This window comes from Hemiscyllium ocellatum, unplaced genomic scaffold, assembly GCF_020745735.1.
Source record: "Hemiscyllium ocellatum isolate sHemOce1 unplaced genomic scaffold, sHemOce1.pat.X.cur. scaffold_1801_pat_ctg1, whole genome shotgun sequence".
Lineage (NCBI taxonomy): Eukaryota > Metazoa > Chordata > Chondrichthyes > Orectolobiformes > Hemiscylliidae > Hemiscyllium > Hemiscyllium ocellatum.
This window is the reverse complement of record NW_026867883.1, coordinates 50,143-65,597: the sequence shown is the minus strand read 5'-3', so window position 1 is coordinate 65,597 and position 15,455 is coordinate 50,143. Positions and strand designations below refer to the sequence as shown.

The 15,455-nt window shown below is 51.3% G+C and overlaps 7 non-coding genes across 7 annotated transcripts; all 7 read right to left on the bottom strand.

The window, feature by feature from the left end:
• Nucleotides 1-1,371: 1,371 nt before the first annotated feature.
• Nucleotides 1,372-1,563, bottom strand: LOC132810645 (U2 spliceosomal RNA). Its single transcript, XR_009642980.1, has one exon. It is a non-coding gene; the product is annotated as a U2 spliceosomal RNA (small nuclear RNA).
• A 1,818-nt stretch (nucleotides 1,564-3,381) lies between these two features.
• LOC132810644 (U2 spliceosomal RNA) lies at nucleotides 3,382-3,573 on the bottom strand. Its single transcript, XR_009642979.1, has one exon. It is a non-coding gene; the product is annotated as a U2 spliceosomal RNA (small nuclear RNA).
• A 1,821-nt stretch (nucleotides 3,574-5,394) lies between these two features.
• LOC132810643 (U2 spliceosomal RNA) lies at nucleotides 5,395-5,586 on the bottom strand. The gene has a single exon (XR_009642978.1). It is a non-coding gene; the product is annotated as a U2 spliceosomal RNA (small nuclear RNA).
• Nucleotides 5,587-7,407: 1,821 nt separating this feature from the next.
• Nucleotides 7,408-7,599, bottom strand: LOC132810642 (U2 spliceosomal RNA). Its single transcript, XR_009642977.1, has one exon. It is a non-coding gene; the product is annotated as a U2 spliceosomal RNA (small nuclear RNA).
• A 1,818-nt stretch (nucleotides 7,600-9,417) lies between these two features.
• Nucleotides 9,418-9,609, bottom strand: LOC132810641 (U2 spliceosomal RNA). Its single transcript, XR_009642976.1, has one exon. It is a non-coding gene; the product is annotated as a U2 spliceosomal RNA (small nuclear RNA).
• Nucleotides 9,610-11,431: 1,822 nt separating this feature from the next.
• Nucleotides 11,432-11,623, bottom strand: LOC132810640 (U2 spliceosomal RNA). The gene has a single exon (XR_009642975.1). It is a non-coding gene; the product is annotated as a U2 spliceosomal RNA (small nuclear RNA).
• Nucleotides 11,624-13,444: 1,821 nt separating this feature from the next.
• LOC132810639 (U2 spliceosomal RNA) lies at nucleotides 13,445-13,636 on the bottom strand. Its single transcript, XR_009642974.1, has one exon. It is a non-coding gene; the product is annotated as a U2 spliceosomal RNA (small nuclear RNA).
• Between the last annotated feature and the right edge of the window lie 1,819 nt (nucleotides 13,637-15,455).

The following is a 15,455-nucleotide window of genomic DNA, read 5'->3' as shown; positions in this document are numbered from 1 at the left end:
CCCCCCCCCCCCGAGACACTCGCTGTCCTGAATTGCAAATATGTCTTTGTTCCTCCGGTGTTACCGGGTCAAAATCGGGAATCCCCGCCCAAACAGCATCGCGGGGCTACCGACAGCACTTGGACTGCAGCGGTTCGAGAGAGCAGCTCACCACCAGGCTGATCTCGGCATGGGTGAGAAATGTTGGCCTTGACGGAAAGATCCTATTCATTGCCTCCCCTTGTGTTGGTGTAGCTTGCCCATAAATGCCAATCATCGTTTCCCTCACGTACAGGATTTGCTCCTCGGCATTCCGCATCAATCCGAAAAGTTGCGAAAAGCGAATTACGTCCGTGCACCCTTTCTTTATCGTCCACTCTCAATATCCTCTCTACTTGTATCTGACTCTCTGGAGAATGGGGAGGGAGCTGATCTCCCCGTGTAAACATGTCATGCTGCAAGCGCGCCTCATCACCACCAGCAGCTCGATTCGACATCTCCGTTCACATTGCTGCAGATCGCTGACAACATTATAATCCGACCCAGTTGACAAACTGACAACTGTTTCGCTACTTGCACCGCAAATGATGACAAATCGTTCCAAATCGTACGGGTGGCACAGTGGATCAGTGGTTAGTACGGCTGCCTGGTGGCACCAGGGAGCTGAAGCCAGTTCCAGCCTTGGGCGATCGTCTGCGTGAATAATCTTTACGTACAGACGTAGCTACTAAAGCAGGTCGCTTCCGTACAGTAGTTTGCGAAGAAACAAACAGAGATGGGGGTTTCACTCTATTCAGGAAACAGACCAAAGACATTTCTTTCTTGTTCAAGAAAATATTAGGATAAATTTGTTGCCTCGGGGGTGGGGGGGGAGGCGGGGGGGTTGGGAAGGGGCTGTGGGGGCTGATCTGATAGCCATTTGACATTGGCTGAGTCATGGGATCCCACAACCTGATTTGACTGTGTTAAAAATCCCACAACACCAGGTTTCAGCCCAACGGGGTTCTTTGAAATTACAGCAGTCACCCCACCCCCCGCCACCGCCGTACCATCGGTGGGATACGTTCCAAGAACGACCGCAGAAGCCCAAAACGGCAGACAAGGGCAAATCCATTCATTTAAATTGGCAAGTTACCTTCCTGGCAGGCCCCTGGTTCCAGAATGTTCCCTGTAGCACGTTGGGGTTACCCCTGTCCTGGCTTTCTGCGTGCTGCACCTTCATCAGGTAACTGCAGAGCAGGTTCATAAGACAGAAAACCCGTAACAAAAGACGATAGTTTCCTGCAACTGAAAAGACAATAGATGCAACAATCACTGACTGCCATCAACACGGCAAACTAGCAAAGGCAAGAGATTCACATTGCATTCACCTGCTTTTGAACTTGGGTAAGCGTTGGGTGCACCATTCCTGGAAACACTGCAATACCAGGCTGATACATGGAGAGGACAGAGCAAGCCCTTAAGCCATCTCCCTGCTCCAAAAATCCATTTAATACAAACACTCCCACCTTCGGGAGATATCAGCGATTAAACTGATAAGAACAGAAACTACACATATTCCAAGCCAAAAGGCCGAGAAGCGATAGCACATTAATACTCCAACGGTGGAGGTCATATTTGCCGACTATCCTTTCCATCAGTTTGATGATATTCAAAGTTCCTTTATTCCCTTACCGTCTACCTTCCTTCCAAGATATCCAACCAGACCGGAAGATCACTCTGCAGCAGTCGCTGTGCTTTCCCCGTGCTTTTCTCTCCATCTGTTACGTAGCCGCGCAGGTCGCGCTGACGACCAATCAGATGGCACGGGCCGGAGCCACCGCACGTCAGGTCGACTGCAGAGAGGTTTCTCCCGGTGATCGGGGACAGCGGCGGCGGCAGGGTCATTCATTCCCCCGGCAGGGTCATTCATTCCCCGGCATCTACAAGATTCACCAGAATTCCTCAGGCAGCACCTTGCAAACCCATGGCCAACGCAGCCTCGAAGGATGACGGCAGCAGATCCACGGGAACACCACCATTCGCAAGTTCTCCCCCCCCCCCCGAGACACTCGCTGTCCTGAATTGCAAATATGTCTTTGTTCCTCCGGTGTTACCGGGTCAAAATCGGGAATCCCCGCCCAAACAGCATCGCGGGGCTACCGAAAGCACTTGGACTGCAGCGGTTCGAGAGAGCAGCTCACCACCAGGCTGATCTCGGCATGGGTGAGAAATGTTGGCCTTGACGGAAAGATCCTATTCATTGCCTCCCCTTGTGTTGGTGTAGCTTGCCCATAAATGCCAATCATCGTTTCCCTCACGTACAGGATTTGCTCCTCGGCATTCCGCATCAATCCGAAAAGTTGCGAAAAGCGAATTACGTCCGTGCACCCTTTCTTTATCGTCCACTCTCAATATCCTCTCTACTTGTATCCGACTCTCTGGAGAATGGGGAGGGAGCTGATCTCCCCGTGTAAACATGTCACGCTGCAAGCGCGCCTCATCACCACCAGCAGCTCGATTCGACATCTCCGTTCACATTGCTGCAGATCGCTGACAACATTATAATCCGACCCAGTTGACAAACTGACAACTGTTTCGCTACTTGCACCGCAAATGATGACAAATCGTTCCAAATCGTACGGGTGGCACAGTGGATCAGTGGTTAGTACGGCTGCCTGGTGGCACCAGGGAGCTGAAGCCAGTTCCAGCCTTGGGCGATCGTCTGCGTGAATAATCTTTACGTACAGACGTAGCTACTAAAGCAGGTCGCTTCCGTACAGTAGTTTGCGAAGAAACAAACAGAGATGGGGGTTTCACTCTATTCAGGAAACAGACCAAAGACATTTCTTTCTTGTTCAAGAAAATATTAGGATAAATTTGTTGCCTCGGGGTGGGGGGGGAGGCGGGGGGGTTGGGAAGGGGCTGTGGGGGCTGATCTGATAGCCATTTGACATTGGCTGAGTCATGGGATCCCACAACCTGATTTGACTGTGTTAAAAATCCCACAACACCAGGTTTCAGCCCAACGGGGTTCTTTGAAATTACAGCAGTCACCCCACCCCCCGCCACCGCCGTACCATCGGTGGGATACGTTCCAAGAACGACCGCAGAAGCCCAAAACGGCAGACAAGGGCAAATCCATTCATTTAAATTGGCAAGTTACCTTCCTGGCAGGCCCCTGGTTCCAGAATGTTCCCTGTAGCACGTTGGGGTTACCCCTGTCCTGGCTTTCTGCGTGCTGCACCTTCATCAGGTAACTGCAGAGCAGGTTCATAAGACAGAAAACCCGTAACAAAAGACGATAGTTTCCTGCAACTGAAAAGACAATAGATGCAACAATCACTGACTGCCATCAACACGGCAAACTAGCAAAGGCAAGAGATTCACATTGCATTCACCTGCTTTTGAACTTGGGTAAGCGTTGGGTGCACCATTCCTGGAAACACTGCAATACCAGGCTGATACATGGAGAGGACAGAGCAAGCCCTTAAGCCATCTCCCTGCTCCAAAAATCCATTTAATACAAACACTCCCACCTTCGGGAGATATCAGCGATTAAACTGATAAGAACAGAAACTACACATATTCCAAGCCAAAAGGCCGAGAAGCGATAGCACATCAATACTCCAACGGTGGAGGTCATATTTGCCGACTATCCTTTCCATCAGTTTGATGATATTCAAAGTTCCTTTTTTCCCTTACCGTCTACCTTCCTTCCAAGATATTCAACCAGACCGGAAGATCACTCTGCAGCAGTCGCTGTGCTTTCCCCGTGCTTTTCTCTCCATCTGTTACGTAGCCGCGTAGGTCGCGCTGACGACCAATCAGATGGCACGGGCCGGAGCCACCGCACGTCAGGTCGACTGCAGAGAGGTTTCTCCCGGTGATCGGGGACAGCGGCGGCGGCAGGGTCATTCATTCCCCCGGCAGGGTCATTCATTCCCCCGGCATCTACAAGATTCACCAGAATTCCTCAGGCAGCACCTTGCAAACCCATGGCCAACGCAGCCTCGAAGGATGACGGCAGCAGATCCACGGGAACACCACCATGCGCAAGTTCTCCCCCCCCCCCCGAGACACTCGCTGTCCTGAATTGCAAATATGTCTTTGTTCCTCCGGTGTTACCGGGTCAAAATCGGGAATCCCCGCCCAAACAGCATCGCGGGGCTACCGACAGCACTTGGACTGCAGCGGTTCGAGAGAGCAGCTCACCACCAGGCTGATCTCGGCATGGGTGAGAAATGTTGGCCTTGACGGAAAGATCCTATTCATTGCCTCCCCTTGTGTTGGTGTAGCTTGCCCATAAATGCCAATCATCGTTTCCCTCACGTACAGGATTTGCTCCTCGGCATTCCGCATCAATCCGAAAAGTTGCGAAAAGCGAATTACGTCCGTGCACCCTTTCTTTATCGTCCACTCTCAATATCCTCTCTACTTGTATCCGACTCTCTGGAGAATGGGGAGGGAGCTGATCTCCCCGTGTAAACATGTCACGCTGCAAGCGCGCCTCATCACCACCAGCAGCTCGATTCGACATCTCCGTTCACATTGCTGCAGATCGCTGACAACATTATAATCCGACCCAGTTGACAAACTGACAACTGTTTCGCTACTTGCACCGCAAATGATGACAAATCGTTCCAAATCGTACGGGTGGTACAGTGGATCAGTGGTTAGTACGGCTGCCTGGTGGCACCAGGGAGCTGAAGCCAGTTCCAGCCTTGGGCGATCGTCTGCGTGAATAATCTTTACGTACAGACGTAGCTACTAAAGCAGGTCGCTTCCGTACAGTAGTTTGCGAAGAAACAAACAGAGATGGGGGTTTCACTCTATTCAGGAAACAGACCAAAGACATTTCTTTCTTGTTCAAGAAAATATTAGGATAAATTTGTTGCCTCGGGGGTGGGGGGGGGAGGCGGGGGGGTTGGGAAGGGGCTGTGGGGGCTGATCTGATAGCCATTTGACATTGGCTGAGTCATGGGATCCCACAACCTGATTTGACTGTGTTAAAAATCCCACAACACCAGGTTTCAGCCCAACGGGGTTCTTTGAAATTACAGCAGTCACCCCACCCCCCGCCACCGCCGTACCATCGGTGGGATACGTTCCAAGAACGACCGCAGAAGCCCAAAACGGCAGACAAGGGCAAATCCATTCATTTAAATTGGCAAGTTACCTTCCTGGCAGGCCCCTGGTTCCAGAATGTTCCCTGTAGCACGTTGGGGTTACCCCTGTCCTGGCTTTCTGCGTGCTGCACCTTCATCAGGTAACTGCAGAGCAGGTTCATAAGACAGAAAACCCGTAACAAAAGACGATAGTTTCCTGCAACTGAAAAGACAATAGATGCAACAATCACTGACTGCCATCAACACGGCAAACTAGCAAAGGCAAGAGATTCACATTGCATTCACCTGCTTTTGAACTTGGGTAAGCGTTGGGTGCACCATTCCTGGAAACACTGCAATACCAGGCTGATACATGGAGAGGACAGAGCAAGCCCTTAAGCCATCTCCCTGCTCCAAAAATCCATTTAATACAAACACTCCCACCTTCGGGAGATATCAGCGATTAAACTGATAAGAACAGAAACTACACATATTCCAAGCCAAAAGGCCGAGAAGCGATAGCACATTAATACTCCAACGGTGGAGGTCATATTTGCCGACTATCCTTTCCATCAGTTTGATGATATTCAAAGTTCCTTTATTCCCTTACCGTCTACCTTCCTTCCAAGATATCCAACCAGACCGGAAGATCACTCTGCAGCAGTCGCTGTGCTTTCCCCGTGCTTTTCTCTCCATCTGTTACGTAGCCGCGTAGGTCGCGCTGACGACCAATCAGATGGCACGGGCCGGAGCCACCGCACGTCAGGTCGACTGCAGAGAGGTTTCTCCCGGTGATCGGGGACAGCGGCGGCGGCAGGGTCATTCATTCCCCCGGCAGGGTCATTCATTCCCCCGGCATCTACAAGATTCACCAGAATTCCTCAGGCAGCACCTTGCAAACCCATGGCCAACGCAGCCTCGAAGGATGACGGCAGCAGATCCACGGGAACACCACCATTCGCAAGTTCTCCCCCCCCCCCCGAGACACTCGCTGTCCTGAATTGCAAATATGTCTTTGTTCCTCCGGTGTTACCGGGTCAAAATCGGGAATCCCCGCCCAAACAGCATCGCGGGGCTACCGACAGCACTTGGACTGCAGCGGTTCGAGAGAGCAGCTCACCACCAGGCTGATCTCGGCATGGGTGAGAAATGTTGGCCTTGACGGAAAGATCCTATTCATTGCCTCCCCTTGTGTTGGTGTAGCTTGCCCATAAATGCCAATCATCGTTTCCCTCACGTACAGGATTTGCTCCTCGGCATTCCGCATCAATCCGAAAAGTTGCGAAAAGCGAATTACGTCCGTGCACCCTTTCTTTATCGTCCACTCTCAATATCCTCTCTACTTGTATCCGACTCTCTGGAGAATGGGGAGGGAGCTGATCTCCCCGTGTAAACATGTCACGCTGCAAGCGCGCCTCATCACCACCAGCAGCTCGATTCGACATCTCCGTTCACATTGCTGCAGATCGCTGACAACATTATAATCCGACCCAGTTGACAAACTGACAACTGTTTCGCTACTTGCACCGCAAATGATGACAAATCGTTCCAAATCGTACGGGTGGCACAGTGGATCAGTGGTTAGTACGGCTGCCTGGTGGCACCAGGGAGCTGAAGCCAGTTCCAGCCTTGGGCGATCGTCTGCGTGAATAATCTTTACGTACAGACGTAGCTACTAAAGCAGGTCGCTTCCGTACAGTAGTTTGCGAAGAAACAAACAGAGATGGGGGTTTCACTCTATTCAGGAAACAGACCAAAGACATTTCTTTCTTGTTCAAGAAAATATTAGGATAAATTTGTTGCCTCGGGGGTGGGGGGGGAGGGCGGGGGGGTTGGGAAGGGGCTGTGGGGGCTGATCTGATAGCCATTTGACATTGGCTGAGTCATGGGATCCCACAACCTGATTTGACTGTGTTAAAAATCCCACAACACCAGGTTTCAGCCCAACGGGGTTCTTTGAAATTACAGCAGTCACCCCACCCCCCGCCACCGCCGTACCATCGGTGGGATACGTTCCAAGAACGACCGCAGAAGCCCAAAACGGCAGACAAGGGCAAATCCATTCATTTAAATTGGCAAGTTACCTTCCTGGCAGGCCCCTGGTTCCAGAATGTTCCCTGTAGCACGTTGGGGTTACCCCTGTCCTGGCTTTCTGCGTGCTGCACCTTCATCAGGTAACTGCAGAGCAGGTTCATAAGACAGAAAACCCGTAACAAAAGACGATAGTTTCCTGCAACTGAAAAGACAATAGATGCAACAATCACTGACTGCCATCAACACGGCAAACTAGCAAAGGCAAGAGATTCACATTGCATTCACCTGCTTTTGAACTTGGGTAAGCGTTGGGTGCACCATTCCTGGAAACACTGCAATACCAGGCTGATACATGGAGAGGACAGAGCAAGCCCTTAAGCCATCTCCCTGCTCCAAAAATCCATTTAATACAAACACTCCCACCTTCGGGAGATATCAGCGATTAAACTGATAAGAACAGAAACTACACATATTCCAAGCCAAAAGGCCGAGAAGCGATAGCACATCAATACTCCAACGGTGGAGGTCATATTTGCCGACTATCCTTTCCATCAGTTTGATGATATTCAAAGTTCCTTTTTCCCTTACCGTCTACCTTCCTTCCAAGATATTCAACCAGACCGGAAGATCACTCTGCAGCAGTCGCTGTGCTTTCCCCGTGCTTTTCTCTCCATCTGTTACGTAGCCGCGTAGGTCGCGCTGACGACCAATCAGATGGCACGGGCCGGAGCCACCGCACGTCAGGTCGACTGCAGAGAGGTTTCTCCCGGTGATCGGGGACAGCGGCGGCGGCAGGGTCATTCATTCCCCCGGCAGGGTCATTCATTCCCCCGGCATCTACAAGATTCACCAGAATTCCTCAGGCAGCACCTTGCAAACCCATGGCCAACGCAGCCTCGAAGGATGACGGCAGCAGATCCACGGGAACACCACCATTCGCAAGTTCTCCCCCCCCTCCGAGACACTCGCTGTCCTGAATTGCAAATATGTCTTTGTTCCTCCGGTGTTACCGGGTCAAAATCGGGAATCCCCGCCCAAACAGCATCGCGGGGCTACCGACAGCACTTGGACTGCAGCGGTTCGAGAGAGCAGCTCACCACCAGGCTGATCTCGGCATGGGTGAGAAATGTTGGCCTTGACGGAAAGATCCTATTCATTGCCTCCCCTTGTGTTGGTGTAGCTTGCCCATAAATGCCAATCATCGTTTCCCTCACGTACAGGATTTGCTCCTCGGCATTCCGCATCAATCCGAAAAGTTGCGAAAAGCGAATTACGTCCGTGCACCCTTTCTTTATCGTCCACTCTCAATATCCTCTCTACTTGTATCCGACTCTCTGGAGAATGGGGAGGGAGCTGATCTCCCCGTGTAAACATGTCACGCTGCAAGCGCGCCTCATCACCACCAGCAGCTCGATTCGACATCTCCGTTCACATTGCTGCAGATCGCTGACAACATTATAATCCGACCCAGTTGACAAACTGACAACTGTTTCGCTACTTGCACCGCAAATGATGACAAATCGTTCCAAATCGTACGGGTGGTACAGTGGATCAGTGGTTAGTACGGCTGCCTGGTGGCACCAGGGAGCTGAAGCCAGTTCCAGCCTTGGGCGATCGTCTGCGTGAATAATCTTTACGTACAGACGTAGCTACTAAAGCAGGTCGCTTCCGTACAGTAGTTTGCGAAGAAACAAACAGAGATGGGGGTTTCACTCTATTCAGGAAACAGACCAAAGACATTTCTTTCTTGTTCAAGAAAATATTAGGATAAATTTGTTGCCTCGGGGGTGGGGGGGGAGGCGGGGGGGTTGGGAAGGGGCTGTGGGGGCTGATCTGATAGCCATTTGACATTGGCTGAGTCATGGGATCCCACAACCTGATTTGACTGTGTTAAAAATCCCACAACACCAGGTTTCAGGCCAACGGGGTTCTTTGAAATTACAGCAGTCACCCCACCCCCCGCCACCGCCGTACCATCGGTGGGATACGTTCCAAGAACGACCGCAGAAGCCCAAAACGGCAGACAAGGGCAAATCCATTCATTTAAATTGGCAAGTTACCTTCCTGGCAGGCCCCTGGTTCCAGAATGTTCCCTGTAGCACGTTGGGGTTACCCCTGTCCTGGCTTTCTGCGTGCTGCACCTTCATCAGGTAACTGCAGAGCAGGTTCATAAGACAGAAAACCCGTAACAAAAGACGATAGTTTCCTGCAACTGAAAAGACAATAGATGCAACAATCACTGACTGCCATCAACACGGCAAACTAGCAAAGGCAAGAGATTCACATTGCATTCACCTGCTTTTGAACTTGGGTAAGCGTTGGGTGCACCATTCCTGGAAACACTGCAATACCAGGCTGATACATGGAGAGGACAGAGCAAGCCCTTAAGCCATCTCCCTGCTCCAAAAATCCATTTAATACAAACACTCCCACCTTCGGGAGATATCAGCGATTAAACTGATAAGAACAGAAACTACACATATTCCAAGCCAAAAGGCCGAGAAGCGATAGCACATTAATACTCCAACGGTGGAGGTCATATTTGCCGACTATCCTTTCCATCAGTTTGATGATATTCAAAGTTCCTTTATTCCCTTACCGTCTACCTTCCTTCCAAGATATCCAACCAGACCGGAAGATCACTCTGCAGCAGTCGCTGTGCTTTCCCCGTGCTTTTCTCTCCATCTGTTACGTAGCCGCGTAGGTCGCGCTGACGACCAATCAGATGGCACGGGCCGGAGCCACCGCACGTCAGGTCGACTGCAGAGAGGTTTCTCCCGGTGATCGGGGACAGCGGCGGCGGCAGGGTCATTCATTCCCCCGGCAGGGTCATTCATTCCCCCGGCATCTACAAGATTCACCAGAATTCCTCAGGCAGCACCTTGCAAACCCATGGCCAACGCAGCCTCGAAGGATGACGGCAGCAGATCCACGGGAACACCACCATTCGCAAGTTCTCCCCCCCCCCCTCCGAGACACTCGCTGTCCTGAATTGCAAATATGTCTTTGTTCCTCCGGTGTTACCGGGTCAAAATCGGGAATCCCCGCCCAAACAGCATCGCGGGGCTACCGACAGCACTTGGACTGCAGCGGTTCGAGAGAGCAGCTCACCACCAGGCTGATCTCGGCATGGGTGAGAAATGTTGGCCTTGACGGAAAGATCCTATTCATTGCCTCCCCTTGTGTTGGTGTAGCTTGCCCATAAATGCCAATCATCGTTTCCCTCACGTACAGGATTTGCTCCTCGGCATTCCGCATCAATCCGAAAAGTTGCGAAAAGCGAATTACGTCCGTGCACCCTTTCTTTATCGTCCACTCTCAATATCCTCTCTACTTGTATCTGACTCTCTGGAGAATGGGGAGGGAGCTGATCTCCCCGTGTAAACATGTCATGCTGCAAGCGCGCCTCATCACCACCAGCAGCTCGATTCGACATCTCCGTTCACATTGCTGCAGATCGCTGACAACATTATAATCCGACCCAGTTGACAAACTGACAACTGTTTCGCTACTTGCACCGCAAATGATGACAAATCGTTCCAAATCGTACGGGTGGCACAGTGGATCAGTGGTTAGTACGGCTGCCTGGTGGCACCAGGGAGCTGAAGCCAGTTCCAGCCTTGGGCGATCGTCTGCGTGAATAATCTTTACGTACAGACGTAGCTACTAAAGCAGGTCGCTTCCGTACAGTAGTTTGCGAAGAAACAAACAGAGATGGGGGTTTCACTCTATTCAGGACACAGACCAAAGACATTTCTTTCTTGTTCAAGAAAATATTAGGATAAATTTGTTGCCTCGGGGGTGGGGGGGGAGGCGGGGGGGTTGGGAAGGGGCTGTGGGGGCTGATCTGATAGCCATTTGACATTGGCTGAGTCATGGGATCCCACAACCTGATTTGACTGTGTTAAAAATCCCACAACACCAGGTTTCAGCCCAACGGGGTTCTTTGAAATTACAGCAGTCACCCCACCCCCCGCCACCGCCGTACCATCGGTGGGATACGTTCCAAGAACGACCGCAGAAGCCCAAAACGGCAGACAAGGGCAAATCCATTCATTTAAATTGGCAAGTTACCTTCCTGGCAGGCCCCTGGTTCCAGAATGTTCCCTGTAGCACGTTGGGGTTACCCCTGTCCTGGCTTTCTGCGTGCTGCACCTTCATCAGGTAACTGCAGAGCAGGTTCATAAGACAGAAAACCCGTAACAAAAGACGATAGTTTCCTGCAACTGAAAAGACAATAGATGCAACAATCACTGACTGCCATCAACACGGCAAACTAGCAAAGGCAAGAGATTCACATTGCATTCACCTGCTTTTGAACTTGGGTAAGCGTTGGGTGCACCATTCCTGGAAACACTGCAATACCAGGCTGATACATGGAGAGGACAGAGCAAGCCCTTAAGCCATCTCCCTGCTCCAAAAATCCATTTAATACAAACACTCCCACCTTCGGGAGATATCAGCGATTAAACTGATAAGAACAGAAACTACACATATTCCAAGCCAAAAGGCCGAGAAGCGATAGCACATTAATACTCCAACGGTGGAGGTCATATTTGCCGACTATCCTTTCCATCAGTTTGATGATATTCAAAGTTCCTTTATTCCCTTACCGTCTACCTTCCTTCCAAGATATCCAACCAGACCGGAAGATCACTCTGCAGCAGTCGCTGTGCTTTCCCCGTGCTTTTCTCTCCATCTGTTACGTAGCCGCGTAGGTCGCGCTGACGACCAATCAGATGGCACGGGCCGGAGCCACCGCACGTCAGGTCGACTGCAGAGAGGTTTCTCCCGGTGATCGGGGACAGCGGCGGCGGCAGGGTCATTCATTCCCCCGGCAGGGTCATTCATTCCCCCGGCATCTACAAGATTCACCAGAATTCCTCAGGCAGCACCTTGCAAACCCATGGCCAACGCAGCCTCGAAGGATGACGGCAGCAGATCCACGGGAACACCACCATTCGCAAGTTCTCCCCCCCCCCCCGAGACACTCGCTGTCCTGAATTGCAAATATGTCTTTGTTCCTCCGGTGTTACCGGGTCAAAATCGGGAATCCCCGCCCAAACAGCATCGCGGGGCTACCGACAGCACTTGGACTGCAGCGGTTCGAGAGAGCAGCTCACCACCAGGCTGATCTCGGCATGGGTGAGAAATGTTGGCCTTGACGGAAAGATCCTATTCATTGCCTCCCCTTGTGTTGGTGTAGCTTGCCCATAAATGCCAATCATCGTTTCCCTCACGTACAGGATTTGCTCCTCGGCATTCCGCATCAATCCGAAAAGTTGCGAAAAGCGAATTACGTCCGTGCACCCTTTCTTTATCGTCCACTCTCAATATCCTCTCTACTTGTATCCGACTCTCTGGAGAATGGGGAGGGAGCTGATCTCCCCGTGTAAACATGTCACGCTGCAAGCGCGCCTCATCACCACCAGCAGCTCGATTCGACATCTCCGTTCACATTGCTGCAGATCGCTGACAACATTATAATCCGACCCAGTTGACAAACTGACAACTGTTTCGCTACTTGCACCGCAAATGATGACAAATCGTTCCAAATCGTACGGGTGGCACAGTGGATCAGTGGTTAGTACGGCTGCCTGGTGGCACCAGGGAGCTGAAGCCAGTTCCAGCCTTGGGCGATCGTCTGCGTGAATAATCTTTACGTACAGACGTAGCTACTAAAGCAGGTCGCTTCCGTACAGTAGTTTGCGAAGAAACAAACAGAGATGGGGGTTTCACTCTATTCAGGAAACAGACCAAAGACATTTCTTTCTTGTTCAAGAAAATATTAGGATAAATTTGTTGCCTCGGGGGTGGGGGGGGAGGGCGGGGGGGTTGGGAAGGGGCTGTGGGGGCTGATCTGATAGCCATTTGACATTGGCTGAGTCATGGGATCCCACAACCTGATTTGACTGTGTTAAAAATCCCACAACACCAGGTTTCAGCCCAACGGGGTTCTTTGAAATTACAGCAGTCACCCCACCCCCCGCCACCGCCGTACCATCGGTGGGATACGTTCCAAGAACGACCGCAGAAGCCCAAAACGGCAGACAAGGGCAAATCCATTCATTTAAATTGGCAAGTTACCTTCCTGGCAGGCCCCTGGTTCCAGAATGTTCCCTGTAGCACGTTGGGGTTACCCCTGTCCTGGCTTTCTGCGTGCTGCACCTTCATCAGGTAACTGCAGAGCAGGTTCATAAGACAGAAAACCCGTAACAAAAGACGATAGTTTCCTGCAACTGAAAAGACAATAGATGCAACAATCACTGACTGCCATCAACACGGCAAACTAGCAAAGGCAAGAGATTCACATTGCATTCACCTGCTTTTGAACTTGGGTAAGCGTTGGGTGCACCATTCCTGGAAACACTGCAATACCAGGCTGATACATGGAGAGGACAGAGCAAGCCCTTAAGCCATCTCCCTGCTCCAAAAATCCATTTAATACAAACACTCCCACCTTCGGGAGATATCAGCGATTAAACTGATAAGAACAGAAACTACACATATTCCAAGCCAAAAGGCCGAGAAGCGATAGCACATCAATACTCCAACGGTGGAGGTCATATTTGCCGACTATCCTTTCCATCAGTTTGATGATATTCAAAGTTCCTTTATTCCCTTACCGTCTACCTTCCTTCCAAGATATCCAACCAGACCGGAAGATCACTCTGCAGCAGTCGCTGTGCTTTCCCCGTGCTTTTCTCTCCATCTGTTACGTAGCCGCGTAGGTCGCGCTGACGACCAATCAGATGGCACGGGCCGGAGCCACCGCACGTCAGGTCGACTGCAGAGAGGTTTCTCCCGGTGATCGGGGACAGCGGCGGCGGCAGGGTCATTCATTCCCCCGGCAGGGTCATTCATTCCCCCGGCATCTACAAGATTCACCAGAATTCCTCAGGCAGCACCTTGCAAACCCATGGCCAACGCAGCCTCGAAGGATGACGGCAGCAGATCCACGGGAACACCACCATTCGCAAGTTCTCCCCCCCCTCCGAGACACTCGCTGTCCTGAATTGCAAATATGTCTTTGTTCCTCCGGTGTTACCGGGTCAAAATCGGGAATCCCCGCCCAAACAGCATCGCGGGGCTACCGACAGCACTTGGACTGCAGCGGTTCGAGAGAGCAGCTCACCACCAGGCTGATCTCGGCATGGGTGAGAAATGTTGGCCTTGACGGAAAGATCCTATTCATTGCCTCCCCTTGTGTTGGTGTAGCTTGCCCATAAATGCCAATCATCGTTTCCCTCACGTACAGGATTTGCTCCTCGGCATTCCGCATCAATCCGAAAAGTTGCGAAAAGCGAATTACGTCCGTGCACCCTTTCTTTATCGTCCACTCTCAATATCCTCTCTACTTGTATCCGACTCTCTGGAGAATGGGGAGGGAGCTGATCTCCCCGTGTAAACATGTCACGCTGCAAGCGCGCCTCATCACCACCAGCAGCTCGATTCGACATCTCCGTTCACATTGCTGCAGATCGCTGACAACATTATAATCCGACCCAGTTGACAAACTGACAACTGTTTCGCTACTTGCACCGCAAATGATGACAAATCGTTCCAAATCGTACGGGTGGCACAGTGGATCAGTGGTTAGTACGGCTGCCTGGTGGCACCAGGGAGCTGAAGCCAGTTCCAGCCTTGGGCGATCGTCTGCGTGAATAATCTTTACGTACAGACGTAGCTACTAAAGCAGGTCGCTTCCGTACAGTAGTTTGCGAAGAAACAAACAGAGATGGGGGTTTCACTCTATTCAGGAAACAGACCAAAGACATTTCTTTCTTGTTCAAGAAAATATTAGGATAAATTTGTTGCCTCGGGGGTGGGGGGGGAGGCGGGGGGGTTGGGAAGGGGCTGTGGGGGCTGATCTGATAGCCATTTGACATTGGCTGAGTCATGGGATCCCACAACCTGATTTGACTGTGTTAAAAATCCCACAACACCAGGTTTCAGCCCAACGGGGTTCTTTGAAATTACAGCAGTCACCCCACCCCCCGCCACCGCCGTACCATCGGTGGGATACGTTCCAAGAACGACCGCAGAAGCCCAAAACGGCAGACAAGGGCAAATCCATTCATTTAAATTGGCAAGTTACCTTCCTGGCAGGCCCCTGGTTCCAGAATGTTCCCTGTAGCACGTTGGGGTTACCCCTGTCCTGGCTTTCTGCGTGCTGCACCTTCATCAGGTAACTGCAGAGCAGGTTCATAAGACAGAAAACCCGTAACAAAAGACGATAGTTTCCTGCAACTGAAAAGACAATAGATGCAACAATCACTGACTGCCATCAACACGGCAAACTAGCAAAGGCAAGAGATTCACATTGCATTCACCTGCTTTTGAACTTGGGTAAGC